We start from the raw sequence: 21,861 nt of genomic DNA on the forward strand, positions 1-21,861 counted from the left end.
AACATTTCCTAACACGTAATGGTTGCAAAACTGAAAAAAGAAACACTTCATAAGATAGAGGACATAAATTTGCAAGTTTTCAGAAGATTTATGAGTTTAATTTCGACATCTGTAAAAGCAGCAGCCACAGAGGTGCTGCAACTGTACATTGGCATCAATTTTCCCCCCCATATGGAAAAAGAGGAAAGGTCCTGTTTTCAGCACTTCATTATCTCATCTTCATCTCAAACACCCAACAGCGGAGTGGTCAAACTGTGTTCTTCGGGGCTCAGTATTCTTGTTGACGTGACGGAGAACATTTTAGAGAAACAGTTTGACCTCAGAGTGGATTCCTTTTGATCCACTATAAAATTGGAATTCCAAGGAAAGGGCGGGGGGGGGGGGGGGGGGAGAGATCCTCCTGCACTCCAGCATCGTCCAAGAGAATGAGTTCACGTTAGCCCAACTCCAGTTCCCTGGCTCACTCATTAGGAGCTTGGCACTCAGAGATTTGTTTGGATGGCTCCCAATTGGAAACACACGTTTGGAGCTGGGCCAAGCTGTCAGCCTCGCGCATGATTTCCAGCGTGAATGATGGCCGACTACTTGGATGGAGCTGTCCTCCGGGGCTGTCAGAGGAACAAACTTTGCATCCAACAACTTTGAGTCAATCACTCAGAGCAGCTTGTTCTGACTCAAGTGAGTGTTCAAATGTGACCCAAAAACAACATGTGAACATAAGGTTTTTCAAATACTGTAGGAGTTGTAGGAGTTGAGAAAAGCAATATCATAATTAATATGATAACAAATGCACATTTTCACTATTTAGAAGCCTGTTTAGAGCTAAGTCTGTATGCACATACAGACTCAGTAGAATGCATACCTCCACAAGTGTATAATCTTAATTGTCCACTTAAATTCAATGACGCGTCATCAAATTGCACAAATTAAGAGATATGACTCCCCTCAACATTCCAGTTTTTTTTCCATCAAGATTGATCAAATATTGCCTAATTATTCCCTGAGAAATCTTGGAAATTGTTAAAGGTAGTGGAGCAGGAACAGATTAAGTATCATATCAAATTTTACTTAAGTAAATTAACTTTCACGGAAAATCAACTATCTGAAGCCTTCAGTATATCATCTGTATTAGTTATCAGCAAGTCCCTCACGGATCACTATAGTTTCTGGTAACAGAATAAAAATGCTCATTAAACAGACATTTTGAACTGCAATTTTTGCAACAGCATCAAGGTTTCATGCAAAACTAACTAACTAATAACTCTTATTGAAATTCAGGGTTTATACTTGCTAACAGCTAATTCTGCACTCAGCATCGGTGGGGGCTGGATGGGGTTCCTCCTTTGAATACAGAATATTTTCCAGCATAACTTCTGAATATGTCAAGTGTATGACAAAAAAAAATTACTTCAGATTTTGATCTGCTGATAATAACACCTTTATATGACCCTTGTGCTAGGAATAAATACGTGGAATAGGTGGTTATTCCAACGAAAGTCATTTTATAATTCCATAAATTAATTTGAATTTTTTGTACAGGACAATGTATTGTTGTCTATCACATTTTTTGATAGGTGTCTTCCTGAGCTCTCGTTGCTTCATCTTGGCTTCATCCTCTTCCTCTCCTCTGACTGGGCTGTGAAACCGCAGTTATGGGAGCGCCAATTAAATGGATGATGCATCCAATGCAGTTTGGTCCTATTAATAATCAAGCAGGGCGAATATCGTACAGTTCACATACTTAAAACATGGAGTTCAGTGAGCAGGTCAAGACTGATTACAAAATGCAGGCTGACAGGCAGTGAGAAACCATTTGTTCAGCAGTAATTTGCCTAAATGATTAAGCAATGCAAGACAGAGGAGTTAGGAGGAAACTGAAAGAACCAAAACAACACATGCAGCAGCACAGATCCGAATTTAATTTTTGTATGGCATATTCTCCTCTATACTGTGTTTACTCTTGATGTTAGAAAATCAATCCTGAGTGGAAGAAAGACCCATCCAACCAAATAAACCTGTGGCAGTCCTGTTTAATCGATTCATGATCTAAGTATGATGTCTAAATGGTGTCAGAACACAGCTAGCAGGGCCCTGAGGGCAAGTTGTGACAGATATCAGAGGCTGAGTTTCTGACCTCTCAAAGCTCCAAGATTCATCAATAATTTACTGCACCGCCGGTGATGTTAACACCATCCTTACACATGCTCATTATGTAGGCTTCATCTATGCCCACATTCAACGTGCATGACCACACTCAGACATTTGTTTAATACACACACAGATAAACATACATAAACAGTGAGATACAGTTATAAAATAGCCCTCATTATCTTGAATCATCTTGACGAGCTACAGATAATAACAAATAGCTATTTGTATACAAATAGCTATTGCCATTTGTATTAAAAGTCAAATATTCCAAGATCTACAGGACTGTCTGAGGACAATTTCTCCATTTTTTGTTTAGCTCTTAACACAACATAGGAAGAAAATATGCAGCAGAGTGAAAGGTAAAAAGTCCTCCCACATACAGGCTGAAGAAAAAAAAGAGGTAGAGTTCTCCACAGAGATTTACTGTTCCACTTTATGAGCGCTGTGGCTGCTGCTCGATAAATTCTTTATCATTCTGTCTTGAAAGTTGCATATAGGCCTAAATTCCTTTTAACCATCAAAGACAAACATAAAGTGCTTAAGGTTGAACTGAATGACTGAGTGTCATTCTCAAACAGGAATGTTAATGTCAAAGAATGTCATTCTCGAACGGTATTTTGCCTTTGTAACGTTAAGTGTCGAGAATGCGGATGCGCAACTTATGTGGAGCCAAGGAGGACCTGTTCTTCCAGGCTGAAGTCATCAAAACGATCACTGAAGTTTCCAATCAGTTTGTGTATGAACTCAACATGAGAAGAAATATCTCTCTCACCCTGAATTTGCTTCATTGCTGGAAAATGTGTAAAGTTCTCTTAGAGATCCACTTTGAAAATCTCCAACTTCCGCTGGAGAGACGGGACAGCTGCTGGCCAATCACACACAGAGTTGATCATGCCCTGCAGTTTTAAATTGAGGTCATTTAGGTGTGAGGTTATGTCAACTAAGTAGGCCATAAACCTTTTTTTCTCTCTCATCTTCCAAAAACAGCTATCTAACTGGCTTTATGATTCTTCTGTGGTTCCAGGAACATTTTTATTTCATTTCGAATGGCCCAAACGCGTGCTGTAACTCTGCCTTTGCTCAACCATCTAACATTGCAGTGTAGCAGTAGGTCATTTGAATTTGCACCAACTTCCGTCAGGAATTCTCGAAGGAGGCTATGTTTATGTAATGACGATACCCTGAGAAAGTTGATAAGTTTCATCACAGTATTCATAACCTCTGCATAATGTTCTGAAAGAGTACAGAACAGACTGGTGGATAATGCAGTGGTATGAGGAGAGGTCTGGATTGTCCTCTCTCATTCGAGTTACTGCTCCTTTTTCTTTATCCGTCATAGAAGGAGCTCCATTGGTGGTGATGGACAAATCCTTCATACTGATACCTCTCTGTGTTAACATTTATTTTATAGCGAAGTATATGTCTTCCCCTCTGGTGTGCGTTGTAAGTACTGTGATGCCTAAAATGTCCTCATAAAAATCGTTCCTCTCTGCGTGGTAAAATCTGACATATACCAAAAGTTGAGCATTGTCACTAATATAAGATGATTAATTAACTGCTAAGGCTATGCAAGGTGCACTCATAATAGCAGCAGTGAGCTGTGACTGAACATCCTCTCCTAATATTTCTGTGCGTCTTCTGGCTGAGAGGGTGATTTGTTGAATTTTTTCTGTCAGTTCACGTCTTTCTTTTCCATCCAGAAGTGTTTGGGACACAGCATTCATGCACTCTTTAACGACGCTCCCATCTGTGAAGGGCTTTTTATTGATCCCAAAATCCACTGTTTTCTCAGTGAACACTCGTTTGTCCGCTGTTGTGCGGAGAGGGAATGAGAGAGGACCTGCATAGATCGCTCATATTAGGCTTTGAGCTCATTTATTTTCCGCGTCCTTACCTCGGACTGCTGCGGGTACGAGTCTTCAAAGTGTCTGTGTTTAGTTTCATAATGGCGTTTTATATTGCCACTTTTGACAGCCACAATAGACTCAAAGCAAATGAGACGCACCGGTCTTGTTGAGCTCACTGCAGGAAGAACAAACACATACTTTTCTGTCCACACTGGTCGGAAGACTCTGTTTTCAACGTCAATTTTCCTAACTTTTGATAAAGCCATATTTCACTTTCATCCGTGTGTCTCTGTCTGCGTGCTTCTCTCTACCTAGCAACCTGGCTACACAGTATAGGATAGCAACACATAGGACCCAAGTGGCTCCAATGGGTTGGCGTCATTATGCCTGATTAAAAGTCTCTTAAAAGTCAAACAAGGCCGCCGATGTATTTATACTTTTTTCTTTTTAATGGATTTGGACTAGAGTCTGCCAGTTGGTGACCCCTGATTTAGAGTATCAGGTCTACTTGCTGGATGTTTCAAGCATATACAGAATCCTTGATTGCTGCCTTCCAGTGGTCACAGTTGAGAACTAACTGTATTAAAATGATTTATTTGTATTATTTTGGATTTTTATTATTCATCTTTTTTCAGTGTCAAGGAAGGCATAACAGTTATAATTCTTAGAATAATGTAACCATGGAGGTCTGTAATGAATATTTTAATCACAGATTAATTGAGAAAATAAGTGGCAATAAATCAACAAGTAAATCCATCAGTAAGCAAATTCTGTGACTTGTAAATAAGTCTTAGAAAATAGTAAAAGCGCCCAATAGATTTTAAGAGCCCAAAATTAGATCTTAAAGCTGTTGATCGGTAAATCCAACACAGAAAAATTACCTGTGTGAATACAATGAAGCGTGTGAACAGGGATATCAGCAGACAGGAATCCACACGGTGTGAAAACCCCTTTGATTTCTTTCATCATCCTCTGAAAGTGTTTTGGTAAGGTGAGCTGGCTATTTGTGCCATTGCATCAAGTCTTTTGTGCCATTGCTGGCAAACATCAATTTTTCAAGCCACCTATCCTTTATAAAGTCACAATCAGAATAATTATTCATCTGAAGCTTTACTACAGCAATTAACATTAAAGACGCTAATTAAATCATCAGTAATCATTATCTTCTTTCCTGATGGAACACAGAGATGAAGAGTGCGAGGAGGAGCTGGCAGAGAACTGCTTTTAAAAGCTCCAGATGCTGCCACTGTCAGGGGCTGGCAGAAGTGGCAGGCGTGGACCCAAATGCACGACACAGAAGCAGACTTGGATTAAGCAAAGTTCTTGGTTTATTACTAAGCAGAGGTCAGGATCCAGGCAGACAGTCCCATGCAAACAAAACCAATAGGGAGTAGACGAAAGCGGAATCCAGAAAACAGAGCCGAGGTCAGGAGCCAGGTGGTCAGTCCAAAGCAAACAATGTCCGACAGGGAGTAGGCGAGAGGAAGGTCCAGAGAACAGGCAGGTAAATCACAAGGAGGTCAGGCAGGCGATCAGTAAGGAGGGTAACGCTGGAAGGTAAGGTACTAAACACTAACGATCTGGCAGAGGGCAAAGGAAACTAGCAGGCAGATATACAGGGGAGAACTAATGAGTAGATAGAAGGCAGGTGTGTATGTGGGTGGAGCCGATGCAGAAGTGCAGAGCAGGAAGGGAGTGGCCGAACTCTGAAATGACACAAGAATTAGTAATTGAAAATATGACAAGTGAAAACATTAATAGGAGGGTTAATTTGTGACAGAACCCCCCCCCCCCCCCCCCCCCTAGGGACGGCCCCTGACGTTCCCCCAGGCTGGTCAGGATGGGACCTATGGAACTCTCTGATCGGACATGAGCTCCGCCGTCTCCTTGGCAGATGGCAATTTAGGTAATGGAATAAAATGGGCCGATTTGGAGAACCTATCAACAACAGTGAGTATGGTGGTGTTACCGTCAGATGATGGAAGTCCAGTGACGAAGTCCAGGGAGATGTGCGACCAGGGGCGAGTGGCTGGAGCAGACCAGCAGGGGCGTGACGGGCACTCTTGTGCTGACTACGGCAGGCAGCGACAAACTCCTTTGTGTCCTCTTCCATGGACCCCCACCAGAAACGTTGCCTCACCAGAGCTAAGGTGCGCCTGACCCCTGGGTGGCAGGCAAGGCGGGAAGAATGTCCCCACTGGAGAACTTGAGAGCGCAGGTTAGCAGACACAAAGAGGCGATCTACAGGACAGGCACTAGGTGCTGGGTGATTAGCCTGACCCTGTCTCACCTTATCCTCGATGTCCCAGGTGACAGCGCAGATGACCAGCTCGGAGGGGAGGATACTTTCGGGTACAGAGGGCCCACCGTCTGCATGGAACTGCCGGGACAGGGCATCAGGCTTGATATTGTTAGATCCTGGGCGGTAAGATAAGGCAAAATCAAAGCGGTTAAAAAAAATAGAGCCCACCTGGCTTGACGGGAATTCAACCGCTTGGCAGACCGGATATATTCAAGGTTCTTGTGGTCGGTCAAGACCACAAACGGTTGCTCCGCCCCCTCCAGCCAGTGTCTCCACTCCTCCAAAGCCATTTTTACCACCAGCAGCTCTCTGTTCCCAATGTCATAATGCTGCTCGACAGGTGACAGCTTACGTGAAAAAAAGGCACACGGGTGCATCCTCTGATCCTCTGCCGACCGCTGAGAGAGGACTGCTCCCAACCCCGGAGTCCGATGCGTCCACCTCCACCAGAAACTGACGCACCGGATCTGGAAAAACGAGAATGGGAGCAGACGAGAATCTAGATTTCAATTCACAGAATGCCTTATCAGCAGCAGAGGACCACTGAAAGGTGAGTCTAGGAGAGGTGAGAGCAGTAAGGGAGGCAGCTACAGAACTATAATTGCGGATGAAGCGCCGATAGAAATTAGCAAACCCCAGGAACTGCTGCAGCTTCTTCCGATTGGTGGGGATTGGCCAATCGGCCACTGCTTTAACTTTAGCGGGGTCCATCAGGATCTGACCAGGTCTGATGATTAAGCCCAGAAAAGTGACCTCAGAAGCATGAAATTCACATTTTTCTGCCTTCACGAAGAGCTGATTCTCCAGGAGCCTCTGGAGAACACTCTGTACATGCTGGACATGCTCTGATTCAGACTTAGAAAATATTAGGATGTCGTCCAGGTATACGAATACAAAGCTGTTGAGGAAATCCCGGAGAACATCATTAACCATGGCCTGGAAGACAGCAGGAGCATTAGTGAGACCAAATGGCATAACACGATATTCATAATGTCCACTGGGTGTGTTGAATGCCGTCTTCCATTCGTCCCCCTTCCGGATACGAACCAGGTGATAGGCGTTACGGAGGTCAAGCTTAGTAAAGATTGTCGCCCCTTGCAATAGTTCAAAAGCAGATGAGATGAGTGGAAGGGGATACCTGTTCTTAACGGTGATGTCGTTCAGCCCTCGGTAATCAATGCAGGGGCGGAGGGTCTTGTCCTTCTTGTCCACAAAGAAGAATCCTGCTCCTGCAGGGGATGACGACGGCTGGATAATACCCGCCGCCAACGAGTCATTGATATATCTCTCCATGGCCTTGGTCTCAAGAGCAGACAGGGAGAATAATCGCCCTCTGGGTGGTGAGGTCCCAGGAAGGAGATCGATAGCGCAATCATACGGGCGGTATGGAGGAAGCGAAGTGGCTCGTGATTTGTTAAACACGCCCTGTAAAGCCAAGTAGTCAGATGGAACTCCTTTAAGATCCGTAACAACATTAGACTGAGCGGGGCCGGAGGCAAGCTATGATGCAGACCTGAGGCAGACAGCATGACAGTAATTACTCCACTGAAGAACGGAACCAGAAACCCAGTCAATATGTGGATTATGTCTCTTTAGCCAGGGGTGCCCCAGGATAATAGGCTGTTGAGGTGTATGAATGAGGTGAAATGTGAGACGCTCAGCGTGGTTACCTGACATGCCCAGGTGGAGAGGAACGGTGCGGTGGGTTACCGTGCATAGGAGACGGCCATCCAGGGCAGTGGCTTTAATAGGCTGGCACAGGAGCTCCTGTTCAATGCCAAGCTGTTCAGCAAGCTCATGGTCCATGAGGTTAGTGTCGGCCCCAGAGTCAATAAGGACAGAAACAGTGTTAATCTGTCCCTTGTAGAAGAGCTGGGCGTGAATAAGGGGCCGAGAGGGCTTTTCTGAACTTGTAATGTGACTCACCAGCGCCCTCGGAATCTCTGGTGAGCCTGATCTTTTTACCGGGCACGATGACACAAAGTGACCTCCCTGGCCACAGTACATACAACAGTTCTCCACCAGGCGCCGCTGTCGCTCCACCGATGACAGCCGGGTCCTGCCGAGTTGCATTGGCTCTGCTGGGGTGCTGCGTGCGCTCGGGATAGATGCCGGGGAGAATTCTGGCGGTGGTGAAGGTAAACGGCCACCTTGACTGCTCGTCCCCGTCCGCTCGTGTCTCCGTTCCTGGAGGCGCCCATCAATGCAGATAGCAGTAGCAATGAGCGTGTCCAGATCCGCCGGAGGATCACGTGCCGCCAGTTCATCCTTGATAACATCAGAGAGCCCGTTGTGGAAAGCGTCTCTCAGTGCGGAGGCATTCCACTCGCTCCCCGCTGCCATCGTCCGGAAGTCGATGGAATAATCCACCACTCGTCGAGTCCCCTGAGACAGGTTGGGAAGGCCCCGAGCCGCCTCACGGCCGGGGGTAGCATGGTCGAACACCTTCCGGAGCCCCTCAGAGAAGGCAGAAACGGAAGAGCAGATCGCCGACTGCTTCTCCCACTCGGCGGTTCCCCACTCCCGTGCTCGTCCCGACAGCTGGGTGATCATGCACGCCACTCTCGATCTCTCGGTGGGATAAGTGAGCGGCTGTAACTCAAAAGTCAGGGAGCAGAGTGTGAGAAAGGATCGGCAGGTACCGGGAGCTCCAGAGAATCGGTCGGGAGCGTTCAGACGAGGTTCCGGACCGGCAACAGCACGAGCAGGAGGACTGGCCGGCTGCGACACCGCCGGTGGTTGACAGATCTGAACCAACTGCTGGACCTGGTCGTTGATGGCCTCCAGACGTTGTTCGTGGCGTGTGGCAGAAGCTTGAACGGCCTCCGCCATGGAGGTGAGTTGTCACTCCTGTTGTTTCAGTGCATTGGCGTGTGCAACCACCTCCTGGTAGAGTCTCTGGGCGTCGGCTGGGTCCATTGTTGGCCAGATCGTTCTGTCAGGGGCTTGCAGAAGTGGCAGGCGTGGACCCAAATGCACGACACAGAAGCAGACTTGGATTAAGCAAAGTTCTTGGTTTATTACTAAGCAGAGGTCAGGATCCAGGCAGACAGTCCGATGCAAACAAAACCAATAGGGAGTAGACAAAAGCGGAATCCAGAAAACAGAGCCGAGGTCAGGAGCCAGGTGGTCAGTCCAAAGCAAACAATGTCCGACAGGGAGTAGGCGAGAGGAAGGTCCAGAGAACAGGCAGGTAAATCACAAGGAGGTCAGGCAGGCGATCAGTAAGGAGGGTAACGCTGGAAGGTAAGGTACTAAACACTAACGATCTGGCAGAGGGCAAAGGAAACTAGCAGGCAGATATACAGGGGAGAACTAATGAGTAGATAGAAGGCAGGTGTGTATGTGGGTGGAGCCGATGCAGAAGTGCAGAGCAGGAAGGGAGTGGCCGAACTCTGAAATGACACAAGAATTAGTAATTGAAAATATGACAAGTGAAAACATTAATAGGAGGGTGAATTTGTGACAGCCACACTATCTTCACATTATCAGTCTGATAAAAACGAAGCTGATCACGCACATCCGTATGGGGAGCAAAAGTGCTGCACAGAACAGCTATTCCAAAGAGAAGGCTAGTAGAGCAGAGGTACAATCTAGAATTATTTATTATAGTGCATTTATCAGCTGCTGACAAGATGGGAAAAAAAGCATGGCCTTTAATCCAGTCTTTCAAAAAAAAATCTAAAAGTGCATCGAACCGAAGGCACTGAAAAAAAAAAGTTTCAGTTTGATAAAGAGGGTACACCCCTCCCCAAGCTGCGGATTAAGGTGCGCGCTGTAACTGTTTTTAGCTTTCGCCCCGTGCAACACCCTCCAATGGAGGTCTGCTGTCCGTCTTTTCATGGCCATCTTGCACCAGGACCGCCAGCCACCTTCCGGAGAAGCTTCTGACTCCAACAGCCAGTCCACCTCGACTCTCCCATCCCTTCCAGAGAGGGCAGATAGCGAACCTTTACACCGGTCTGATACACCGAAGGTTTCATCCAGGAAACTGTTTATCTCTTCCAGCGTATAGAGAGAGGTACTCCTAGCTGGGGTCCCAACAGAAGATACACTCTCTATATCTGACTCATCCTCCAAATCTCCACATGCAGCCTGACTGCCTGACTGACCCTGTCCCTCACTGATGTTATCAATGTGCTCTGTGGCATCTGAGGGACCTGCCTCCTCAACGTGTTCTCCTGCCTGTGACAATTCTGCAGCTGCAGACTGGGAGAATTTTTTTACCTCCTCAATCACACTTGATTTCCTTTTCTGACCCTGCATCTCTTAAGTCTCACCTCCAGGCTTTGTATCTTCCCCCCCACTCAAGGCATCCCCACCACTCAAAACTCTACCGCAAGTGGACTGTGCCACTTCGGCGCGAGGAGCGTCCACCGATGCGGTGGGAGCAGACTCCTCCACCTCAGCGCTATGGGCAGCCGCCGGTTCGGCGCCGGGCTCTGCCGCGGCACTTGAGCCGCTGAGTGCAGCCGCAGTATCTGCGCTAGGCGCTGCCGCTGCCCCTGAGCCCTTAAATACAATTGCCGGTTCGGTGCTATGCGGACCTGCCGCCTCTTCGCGAGCGGCAGCGGCAGCCGATCCGCTGCCGTCACCTGCCGCTTCACCTGATCGCTGCTTATGCGGGCATGAGGAACGTTTCTGCCCGACATCCCCGCATTCAAAGCACTTGAGGCTCCCGGAGCTGGCGTACACCATGTAGTGGCCGTCCCCGTGCTTCACTCTGAAGGAGACCTCCAGAGTGTTCGTGGGGGACTCCAGGAACATGAACACCTGCCGCCTCAGGGACTGCACATGCCTCAATTTAACATCTTTGCAGCCCAAACTTAACGTTCTGAACCCGCTTGAAAATTTACCAAACCTACTGAGCTCGGCTCTTAATAAATCATTCGAAATAAAAGGCGGAACTCCGAATACCGTGATCCGAGTTGCGGGGACCGACAGCGGGTTCAATTGTACGAAGCGGTCCCTAATGAACAGGCCACTCTCAATTAACTGGTGGACCTGGCGTTCCTCTTTCAAAAAAAACACCACCGCTCTGCTCATTCTTGAGGCGCAAAGTAATCAAAATATGCGCGACATGCAGAACACTGCACAGGGAGCCACTGCAGAGCGGCTGAAGAGCCGCGGGTTGTCGACCCCTGGCTACTGCGAAAGAGCGCTTTGTTTACTGCTCCGCCGTTAAAGAGATGCGGACGTCAAAACATTAGTTCGGCTATAATATTAGTTCCACCTCGCATTTTCCCCTCCCGGTCGCGTGTGGTGATTTTCCACAAAAAGGGAATTGTAACTTTCGAACGTTATTTTGCCCTGTAAGACTGCTTTATTTTCAAATAGACACAACAACGATCGCAACGACTTGGTGCAATTTAGACAGCGGCTCTCCTCCAGAGAAGGAAAACATTCCGTAACGTTTTAGCTAGATAATACCTCAGATAATATGAACATGTTCACCGTTCAAATTCATTATTTGTCATTAAGTTGCGTTCAGTTCAACGTTCTCATAAAAATGAACGTGTTTAATGAACGTGTTTAATGAACGCGTTCTTTTCGAACAACACTGCCTGAAACTCAATAGCCTACTGGCCTACCTGCCTCGGCCGCCTGCAAGCGACTCTTCGGCTGTGCTGGATGCTGTTCACTGCTGTTCAAACTCAACAAGAGTTTGTAGACTAGTGCTCTAAAGGTGGACCAAAGTTTAACCAAAAGTTTAAATATGCAGTGGGACAGCGGCATTTTAACTTTTTTATTTTAGCATGTGGTTCATGTCTTGACATGTCCTCCCAGAACTTCTTAAATGTTGTGTTGCCATGTTAAATGTTTAGTGTTTGACATTTTTTATGTCATTGCACTTATATATGTAAAGATTCTCCTTTAATTAAAAATAACTGTTTTTGGATTGGATTTATGACCCCTTGTCCTTTTTGCACTGTATAGGAGCGGCCTCCATCAAGTTGTTGGAAGTAACTAAGTAACTTTTACTTAAAGTACATTTTAAATGAACTACTTTTTACTTTTACTTGTACTTAAGTAAAATTTCATCAAAGTAAAGGTACTTTTACGTGGGTACAATATTTCAGTACTTTTTACATTTCTGTGGTTCACACACATGGACATTCAAATAAAATCAGTGTGGGTTAGCAAATGGCAGATTCCTACATTCGGGGTCCCAAGGTGGCTGCTCTGATGATGACAACGATGAGGATGGTCAGTGTCAGCACCATTGACAGGAAGGACATCTGTTGTTTTTTTTTTTAAACTAGCAATTTAGTAGCACTTAAATGGCACTTAATTATAGCACTATGTAGTTTCGCTCAATTTTTGAAGAAATTGTACTTTCTTGATTCTTGTTGTTCGGGGTTTGTACCCTCGGGTACCCTTGAATGCATTGATTGTAAACCGCTTCGGATTAAAGCGTCAGCTAAATGAATTGTAATGTAATGGACTATTGCCCACTGTATTGTACTTCTCAGTTTAGACACTAGGTGGCGCCCATCTCACCCCTGACCTGCCAGCTGTCCCTCAGAACGCCGCCATGCCCCCTGCCTTGAGCGACGCAATCGAGGCGCACTGTCAACGGTCCGCTCCAGGGCAGGGGGGCGTGGCAGCGTAAGTGGCCCAGACCTTCGAATTTTTTTCTGTACGTGGCCCTCGGGATAAAAAGTTTGGACACCCCTGACCTAAACACTGCCGGCCTAAATCCTATTATTTCAACACTGTATCCAACTAGTGCTAATTCAGCTGACCTCTGGGAAATAGGTTGTACTTACTTGATGCCAAAATATGGATAAATGCAAGTACAATTAAAGTTATTGGAGGATTTATTAAAGGATTCTTCTATGAAGCTGTTAATAAAAATAGAAAGACCTTCTGTGCAGGCACGCAAACGATTAAAGAATAAGGAAGGAGCTGCAAATATTGTGTAAGCTACAGACAGAAAAAAACAAGTTTCTCACAATGAGAAATGCTGTTTGCCTTCAAATAATGAAATGCTTGCATCAAATGATAGAAAAAGGATATTTTAATACTTGTTTATATTTTTCCATACATAGCTGAAAATATAAGGAAACTAGAGATCAACATCAGATTTCATTTTTTGTTTCCCTAAACAAATTCCTGTATTGATGAGTTTATTGGTATATGTGTTTAATGTCCACACTGTATTGACAAGGGGTATCACCAATACCACTCGTCCTCCGGGGCTGGACCGTCCAGCAGCTCCTTCGAACTGGTTCCCCTGGTCAACGGAACAGGCTGAGAAAAAGCAGGCGCATTGTGCAGCAGATTGTAGAGGCGATTCCTGCGATTCCTGTTCTTATTGCCTCTTCTGCGTGGGGGACGAATAAACAAAGAGTCAGGAAGGATGGCAGTGTAAATGAGAAACTCTGAATATCAAGCTTTTCCACCAATTTGGAACCTACTACAAATTATTATCACTGACCTAAACAGATGCAAAACAAAACCCTAATAACAGAACTGATTTATTTTTGAATTAATGGATTCTAGTTAATCAAAGTTAAAATATCCTGCTAGCAGAAAAGATAAATATCAAAATCACAGAGACACTCCTCAAGTTTCAGAGAAACCTAACACCAACAGGATCCTTCAAATCAGACAGCGTTGTCATCTCATACCTTCCGTCGAAGTCTGCCTTCTCTTGAGCAGGGGTGGAGGGTTGTGGTGAGGGGCTGGACTGCAGCGCTGAGAAGCAGTTGAGGGCCGCAGAGATGAAACGTTAAAAGAGAGAAAAGTGAAAAATAACGATTGTGGGTGATCAGAGTCAAGGTCCAGTCATTAAGAGGAAGATGCTTCACCTGACTCCGTGTACAGGATATGCTGTAAGTTACTGTTGTATATCAGGGTTTCATCAAGTTAAATTTAAAACCTTTTAAAGAACATAATGAAGGAAATTCTGGTAAAATGTAATAGATATGAAAGACTATCAGACTCTCAGATTTCTAACAAGCTTCATATCTTAGATGAATCAGTGACAACTACAGCTAAACAGAGCGGAGCAGCCGAAACATTGTGAAGTGAGTGACACCCTTTCAGGTTTGAAAGTCATGTGGTGTGACCTCACCTGAGTCACCGACCTTGGCTCCTCCACCCCAGCCCTTCACCAAAGAGACCTGAGCCCAGGGGCCCTGCTGGATCTTCTCGTCCATTTGAGGCTGCACTTTTCTCGGCTCCTCCTTCTCTTTAATCTTTGCCTCCTTGTGGACAATGGTGATCGGACCCTGCTCGGGTCCTCTGGACACCCAGTTGTTCTGAAAAAAAAAAATAAAATACAGAACCACATAATAACTCCTTAACAACAGCAGTGTAGATATTCACTGAACAGAATATGTAGTATCATGTTCCTGGTCATCAGACAGATCGGGGGGAAATAAATCTCTGTGGTAAAAATCCATCTTACTTCGAAGAATTTGAATGTTGGACTCTTTACAATTGTGCAAATGAAAGAAAAATCGCAAAGACCAACTCACCAATCTCAGTTCTATGATATCCTGCAACATGACCCGTATCCGAGTCGCTATCTTCCCCTCTCTGACGATTTTTTTAATCTGTTTAAAATACTGATCCATCCAAGGCTGGTGAGAGGGAGAGAGATGGTTAATTTGAGACATGAAGTTCATGTTCAGCATGTCTCCATTCAATCTACCAGACAGCAGGTTGCAGATATTATTATTCTACAGAGTTGACCAATTGTCCAGTTTATCACTTGGAACAGTCCCGACCGCCCGAGATGAACTTTTCTCTTTTATGTCTTGGAAACTGTGTCCATGTAAATCAGAATCAGCTCTTAAATCACTTATTGGACACTTTCAGAAGAATACATCTTGGTGGGATGAAAGCAGAGACATGAACTGATCTTCGGCGGCACTAATGTCAAAAACACTGCTATTGAAATGTTCACATCACATCTTCATCCCTGCAAACAACGCATTTCTCTTAATATTTAGTTTTAGAAAGGGAAACAAGACGCATATTATCCTCTAGATTATATTCTAAGCTTTCAATCTGCAGCCCTTCAGACCTTTTCTAAAACTGTAATAAAAGAAATGTAAGATTTATGTCAAATGTACTACTTCCAGCTCACCTTGGCCTCCTCTAAGTGAAGGACCTTGCCCATGGTGGTGAGCAGGCTGCACAGACACTCTGTAGACTCTTCGTCTTGGTGGTTCAGCAGCCTGACCACGCAGTCATGCATGATGGCCGCGGTTTGCATCTTGAGCTCGAAGATTTTGCCGATGAACTTGATGTTTCAAACGAAATGCCGCCGGATAATGTCCTCGGCCTTCTGCAGATTAATCAAAAGTCGGGGACGATCCGTGTAATGGGACCAAGGAATCAAACCTATGGACAGAGTTGAAACCAAAACTAAAAGACGTTTCGGGAAAGATCCGGCGTCACACTTAAGTCAGGTAAATCAGGCTTGAAACAATCATTGAAACATTTAGTGTAACCAATGACACTGACACGATATGCAGATCTAGTTGCTTTCAGCAAAGTACATGAGAACTGAAATGTCTGTGTCAGTTGCTACGGACACTGTCTGGAACTTTTCCAACCGGTTCCTGAGGAAAATGTGCAGAAATGTTGATGACGTTTCTAACATGAAAAACATATATACAAGTCAGGATGCAAAAGAAATGTAATAGACGTGGAAGACGCCATTAAAGACATCAGGGCCAAAGCCTGTGCTGTGTCGTTTCTTGATATATCACTCAGCCCTTGGACTTAAGTGGATAAAGATCAGAGCCAAAGTTTGCAAATAGAACAGGGAGCTAGGCAATAAAACGATATCAATAATTATCATTATATAATTCTCATCAATAGCTGAATAAGTAAAGTCAGTCCCTTATATCTTTATCTTCTAACACTGGGAAAATGTACGGTTACACAGACAAAGGGGTGGATCCAGGGAGTTATTTTGTCACTGTCTTTTCACATTGTGGGATAGGATTTTTTAAAAGTTTTACCAATAACCAGGGAATAATTTGTGGATCAGGGCTTCAAATCAGAGACTTTAGGCCCCTGGTGAAGCCTTTTTTGCAAGCAGGTACCAGCAAACTATTATGATGATGATGATGGTGGAAGAAGAGAAGCAGGAGGGAACATACAGTTGGGTGAATTACCTGATGATGCGTCTGTCTCGGCTCCGTAGCAAACTTGTGGGTTTTGAGGAGATGTCCAGCAAGGTAAGAGAGGAGGGATGACAACTAAAGGTCAAGAACTTCAAAGCACATTATAGGACCGGAGCATCACTCATTTTGATTAAAGGCATTAAATCTCCCTTGAAACCATTGCGCAACATCCTGGAAAAGCTGCAGTCCACTGTATGGCCACTAGTGGCCGGCTCCATGTTAAAAAGCCTGAATTAATATTCAAGGTGATAATCTCCCACAGAGCTGTTGATAACAGTCCACATCATGTCTCTCCACTTCTCTGTGAAAACATAATTATATAATGAATAATAATAATAATAAATACACCTGTGTATTGATTTTTGTGAAGATCGGTCAATGTGAACACGTTCCGGGGTCTCGGGGTGCACCATTCAGACATTTTGTGACACCCATTGAAAATTCCTCCAGAATAAGTACATTTTCACCACAGACGTAATGCTACTTTAAACAGCTGCTCTTAAAATGCAGATGTGACTTTAAATACTCACGTTTCAGTTGATCACAGTAAATCTGTTTCTGCAGAATAATAATCTGTGTAACGTAGTCAAGTCAAATGGTTTGGCTTGACTACTATCATTAGATATCTTACGTGGTGGAGCGTATCCTCCAAACACACTCAACTCTAACACTTTCCCCCGCTGGGTGGACCGGATCATGTTGGTTCATGTCGGGTCAATAACTCCGTACGGTCCCGTTAGCATCGCCTGCAGGCTAGCGGAGCTAAACTAGCAAACCATGTACAGGTACCTGCTCATCACTACTAACACATAAATACTAGGGATGCACCGATATGGAAATTCTTGGCCGATACCGATACCGATATTTAAAATAACAATCTGGCCGATAGCCGATACCGATATTTGTTTATTTTCTTTTTGTTGTTATTTATTCACCCTTTTTTGCCAGAAAAATAATTATATCATTATTTAGAAAGCACTATTTAAAAAAATTTCAGCCCTTCATCACTCTTATCTTTTAATGAGCACAGATTGAATCAGATTTATGAAACAATCTTTGATTTAACTAAACTTTATTTAACAGAGACATATTATGCCCATTTTACCGCAAGTTGAAATGGTTCCTTGGGATCTTAATGAAATGACTGTAACATATTTTGGTCAAAATACCACAAGGGTAATTTAAAACAGTACCTTTTCACCCTGTCTAAAACAGCCCTGTTAAAGTATCATTATAGAGAACGCTCTTCTCACTGATTTACGGTAGCAGTATTGCCCGTTTATTAGATGTGTTACGGCTTCTGTGTGTATGACATATGTTGTCAATTCCCTTGTTACCTGTGCATGAGAAGGATGAATAGAGCCGGTGCACATGAGAATAAAGTACTTAAACAGACGCTACGCTCATACTTTTTACACCAAGTTACACTGCGTGAGTCAAGATGACTTAACAAGCCCTCCTCAGTTTTACCTGTTTTGAGTGTCGGGCAGAAATCACATTGCGTCAACACCCACGCAATGAGACCGGGCCTCACGTCACACCGGCCCTACGTCTTTGCGTGTGTCTTGCAGCTATAAGAGAAATAATACAATTTTTTTTTTTTTATTATTATTATTACTGCGCAATAGTCTTCTTTTTCTTCTCCTTCTCCTTCTCCTTCTCCTTCTCCTTCTCCTTCTTCTCATCACCGAGCAAGAACAGGCTCGAGTACGCGACACTGACAGCCGGGTCGGTCCAGTCTAAGGGTCTAAGGGGACCCCGACCGACAAGCGACCGGCCTCATGTCACACCGGCCCTACGTCTTTGCGTGTGTCGTTCAGCTATAAGAGAAATAATAAAAATGTGTTTCTTTTTTATTATTATTATTACTGCGCACGAGTCTTCTTTTCTTCTTCTTCTCCTTCTCCTTCTCCTTCTTCTCCTTCTTCTTCTTCTTCTTCTCATCACCGAGCAAGAACAGTCTCGAGTGCACGACCCTGGCAGCCGGGTCGGTCCAGCCTCGCGAGTCATTCAGCTATAAGAGAAATAATACAAATGTGTTTCTTTTTTATTATTATTACTGCGCAGGAGTCTTCTTTTTCGCCATCTTCTCATTCTTCTCACTCTTTTTCTTCTTCTTCTTCTTCTCCTTCTCATCACGGAGCAAGAACAGGCTCGAGGACACGTCGCGGGTATCCGGACAGGCCCGGCTCCGTGAGTCTCAGGGTCACAGGGACACCGATGGGAGAGACGGCCCTCAACGCGAGCGGCCGCGCAAGCCCCTCAGCGCGAGCCTTCGGGTCTCAGAGACCCAGGTCGATGAGACTCGCCAACGCGGGCATCCCAGGGGTCCTACGTCACACCGGCGCGCAACTTGGAGCGGGTGTGACAAATACATCTGCAAGGGCTGTTCGCTTTTCTATTGCCCTTCGTGCGCGTGCTGATGTGTGGTGGGCTGTGCGTGTGCACGAGTGCGCGTGCGTCTGTGTGTTTGAAGCAGGGTATCGCAAACAAGCGTTAGTCAAATCGCTACCCAAACGCTCACAGCCAACACTATGGGGAAGCAGGGACAACACGAGGTTTAAGTCAAGCTGTGAAGGGCTGATGATTGCTGTAAGTCATAGACCTATCCTGCTTTTTTATGAGAAATTAGGTCCACAGAAGTTGCAGTGTAGATGTTTTGTGAGCTGAATTGGGAGACAACACAACAGTGCTTGCCTGTAGCTTGATGAAAGTCCATGTCTTAAACAGGCTCCTCTTTTACATGTTGTTATATCAGGTCAACAAAGATGGCCTCTTTCACTCCCTGCTTCAAACAATCTCTCTTCTCGTTAGTACTTCTTTAACTCATCAGATGATGGTACTTCAACTCCTGTTCATTTTAAAGGCGTGAGAATCCTGACCAGGTACCTTTCGAACATGTCCCCGATTGTCTAGTGGCTAGGATTCGGCTCTCTCACTGCCGCGGCCCGGGTTCGATTCCCGGTCAGGGAACTAAACTATTAAAAACTGTCAATTGGAACCAGATTTGTGTACATAGGAGAGTATCATGTTGAGAATCAATCAGACGGAGGATGTTACACAATCCAAATCAGTTCAGTTAAATATGCTGGTCCTGAGTCAAGCTATGAATGGCTGATGGTACTTCTTTGAGTCATGAGATTGTGCGCCTTCATTTCCTGTTCCTTTTAATGGCCATGTGCCTTCCAAACCAGGATAAATGTCCCTGATGGTCTAGTGGCTAGGATTCGGAGTTTTCACCGCCGCGGCGGGGGTTCGATTCCCGGTCATTGAACTGTTCTATTGAAAAATCTAAATATGTGCCAGATTTATTTCCATATGAGAGCATCATATTGAGAATGAATCAGACAGAGATTGTTACACATTCCATATCAGTTCCATCAAATAGGCTTGCCTTAAGTCACGCTGTGAAGGGCTGATGATTGCTGTAAGTCATAGACCTATCCTGCTTTTGTATGAGAAATTAGGTCCCCAGAAGTTGCGGTGTAGATGTTTTGTGAGCTGAATGGGGAGACAACACAACAGTGCTTGCCTGTAGCTTGATGAAAGTCCATGTCTTAAACAGGCTGCTCTTTTACATGTTGTTATATCAGGTCAACAAAGATGGCCTCTTTCACTCTCTGCTTCAAACCATCTCTCTTCTCGTTAGTACTTCTTTAACTCATTAGATGATGGTACTTCAACTCCTGTACATTTTAAAGACGTGTGAATCCTGACCAGGTACCTTTCGAACATGTCCCTGATGGTCTAGTGGCTAGGATTCGGTGCTCTCACCGCCGTGGCCCGGGTTCGATTCCCGGTCAGGGAACTAAACTATTAAAAACTGTCAATTGGAACCAGATTTGTGTACATAGGAGAGTATCATGTTGAGAATGAATCAGACGGAGGATGTTACACAATCCAAATCAGTTCAGTTAAATATGCTGGTCCTGAGTCAAGCTGTGAATGGCTGATGGTACTTCTTTGAGTCATGAGATTGTGCTCCTTCATTTCCTGTTCCTTTTAATGGCCAGAATTCCCTGAACATGTGCCTTCCAAACCAGGAAAAATGTCCCTGATGGTCTAGTGGCTAGGATTCGGCGTTTTCACCGCCGCGGCCCGGGTTCGATTCCCGGTCAGGGAACTGTTCTATTGAAAACTCTCAATATGTGCAAGATTTATGTTCATAGGAGAGCATCATATTGAGAATGAATCAGACAGAGATTGTTACACTTTCCATATCAGTTCTGTTAAATAGGCTGGGGTTAAGTCAAGCTGTGAAGGGCTGATGATTGCTATAAGTCATAGACCTACCCTGCTATTGTATGAGAAATTAGGTCCACAGAAGTTGCGGTGTCGATGGCTTGTGAGCTGAATGGGGAGAGAACATTACAGTGCATTTTAGCTTGATGAAAGTCCATGTCTTAAACAGGCTCCTCTTTTACATGTTGTTATATCAGGTCAACAAAGATGGCCTCTTTCACTCCCTGCTTCAAACAATCTCTCTTCTCGTTAGTACTTCTTTAACTCATTAGATGATGGTACTTCAACTCCTGTACATTTTAAAGCCGTGTGAATCCTGACCAGGTACATTTCGAACATGTCACTGATGGTCTAGTGGCTAGGATTCGGCGCTCTCACCGCCGCGGCCCGGGTTCGATTCCCGGTCAGGGAACTACACTATTAAAAACTGTCAATTGGAACCAGATTTGTGTACATATGAGAGCACCATATTGAGAATGAATCAGACAGAGATTGTTACACATTCTATATCAGTTCCATCAAATAGGCTTGCCTTAAGTCACGCTGTGAAGGGCTGATGATTGCTATAAGTCATAGACCTACCCTGCTATTGTATGAGAAATTAGGTCCACAGAAGTTGCGGTGTCGATGGCTTGTGAGCTGAATGGGGAGAGAACATTACAGTGCATTTTAGCTTGATGAAAGTCCATGTCTTAAACAGGCTCCTCTTTTACATGTTGTTATATCAGGTCAACAAAGATGGCCTCTTTCACTCCCTGCTTCAAACAATCTCTCTTCTCGTTAGTACTTCTTTAACTCATTAGATGATGGTACTTCAACTCCTGTACATTTTAAAGCCGTGTGAATCCTGACCAGGTACATTTCGAACATGTCACTGATGGTCTAGTGGCTAGGATTCGGCGCTCTCACCGCCGCGGCCCGGGTTCGATTCCCGGTCAGGGAACTACACTATTAAAAACTGTCAATTGGAACCAGATTTGTGTACATATGAGAGCACCATATTGAGAATGAATCAGACAGAGATTGTTACACATTCTATATCAGTTCCATCAAATAGGCTTGCCTTAAGTCACGCTGTGAAGGGCTGATGATTGCTATAAGTCATAGACCTACCCTGCTATTGTATGAGAAATTAGGTCCACAGAAGTTGCGGTGTCGATGGCTTGTGAGC

At 44.8% G+C, this 21,861-nt stretch overlaps 4 non-coding genes across 4 annotated transcripts; all 4 read left to right on the forward strand.

Annotated features, from left to right (window-relative positions):
• The first annotated feature begins 20,184 nt into the window (after positions 1-20,184).
• trnae-cuc (transfer RNA glutamic acid (anticodon CUC)) lies at positions 20,185-20,256 on the forward strand. The gene has a single exon. It is a non-coding gene; the product is annotated as a tRNA-Glu (tRNA).
• Positions 20,257-20,499: 243 nt separating this feature from the next.
• trnae-uuc (transfer RNA glutamic acid (anticodon UUC)) lies at positions 20,500-20,571 on the forward strand. Its single transcript has one exon. It is a non-coding gene; the product is annotated as a tRNA-Glu (tRNA).
• A 459-nt stretch (positions 20,572-21,030) lies between these two features.
• On the forward strand, positions 21,031-21,102 carry trnae-cuc (transfer RNA glutamic acid (anticodon CUC)). Its single transcript has one exon. It is a non-coding gene; the product is annotated as a tRNA-Glu (tRNA).
• Positions 21,103-21,561: 459 nt separating this feature from the next.
• Positions 21,562-21,633, forward strand: trnae-cuc (transfer RNA glutamic acid (anticodon CUC)). Its single transcript has one exon. It is a non-coding gene; the product is annotated as a tRNA-Glu (tRNA).
• Positions 21,634-21,861: the final 228 nt, after the last annotated feature.

The sequence above is a fragment of the Pleuronectes platessa genome, chromosome 2 (assembly GCF_947347685.1).
Source record: "Pleuronectes platessa chromosome 2, fPlePla1.1, whole genome shotgun sequence".
In the NCBI taxonomy this organism is placed as follows: Eukaryota; Metazoa; Chordata; class Actinopteri; order Pleuronectiformes; family Pleuronectidae; genus Pleuronectes; species Pleuronectes platessa.